Source organism: Condylura cristata, unplaced genomic scaffold (assembly GCF_000260355.1).
Source record: "Condylura cristata isolate star-nosed mole 26May11 unplaced genomic scaffold, ConCri1.0 scaffold00032, whole genome shotgun sequence".
In the NCBI taxonomy this organism is placed as follows: domain Eukaryota; kingdom Metazoa; phylum Chordata; class Mammalia; order Eulipotyphla; family Talpidae; genus Condylura; species Condylura cristata.
The window spans coordinates 7,239,218-7,240,506 of record NW_004567133.1 but is presented as its reverse complement, the minus strand read 5'-3'; positions in this window follow the sequence as shown (position 1 = coordinate 7,240,506).

Below are 1,289 nucleotides of genomic sequence, written 5' to 3'. Positions count from 1 at the left end.
AGCTTCTTAATCTTTCTTTTTAAAGTATTTATTTGTGCATGCAGAACTGGGGTACAGGCCAGAGGTGCAGGGGTGGTGAGAGGATTCACCAGAGACAGAGTGGGGCACAGAACAGGCAGATGGACTAAGTACACTGCTGAGGGGGCAGCAGGCGGGTCAGGAGAGAACGTTCTGCTGTGCCATGTGGTCACCTGGGGGTGGGGTGGGGTTTGAACTCATGCTGAAGTGGCTTTAGCTTCTCAGTGCTGTGCTTTAACCCGCTGCGCCACCAGGGAGGGCTGAGGAAATATATTTGCTATGTAGCAGACAAGGATTCTGTCTCACACTATTCTGCTGGGGCAGTGTAGACTTTGGATCTGTCAATCATCCAACTTTGTGAATGGTAATTCTAATACAGACTTAGAAAAGTTGTTTTGGTAACAGCAGAGAAAAATAATAGTATGTGTGTTTTAAATAGCCAGATAATCTAAGCTGTGTTTTAGTAACAAACATGACTCAAGTGTTAGCAGCTGAAAACAACCAAAGTTTATCTCTCTTTTACCCTGCTATATTTCCACAGGGGTGGTATCTGTGTTATCTATGCTGGCTGGAGGGTTGGCAAGCTGGCAGCAAAGGCCAGCTCAATCCACTCCTTGCACAATTGCCAGCAAGGAAGAGCATACACACTGGTAAATTTTCCACTCTCTGTCAAATCTTCTGCTTGGAAAGGACAGTCTCACTTCTGTTTCATTGGTCAGAGAGTCAGTGTCACACCTAACTTTAAGCAGCTAAGAAAATTTATCTTTCCATAGGCCACAAGAGAACCATCGATCTAGATGGCAAATGACTTCTATATACCATGCTACTGTTCTTTCAAAGCCTATTTTTGCCTTCTCTTTGTTGAGTTTTAAAAATTTCTTTATAGGTTACCATAAATCCTTCTAGTCAACTGCTTTAATAAAAACCAAGCCAAATTGAAATTAGAATTAGATTTTATTGCTTAAAAAACACTACAGAAGGCATTACATTTGTCATTATAAATGCTACTGAGTAGCTTAGGAAAGTGAACTTCAATTTACACATTAGGTTGGTTTTGAAGAAGGGGTATACACATGTTTTTCAAAGGTAAGATTTTAATATGAAACCACCATTATGACCTCACTTTAGCCTTGATTACTTCCTAAAGGCTTTATCTCTACTTACAGTAACATTGGGAGGCAGGGCTTCGATATGAATTTTAGAAGATACAATTCAGCCCACTGCAAATAAAAACAAATGAATGGCTCTATTATCATTTCTGTTCTTCCTGG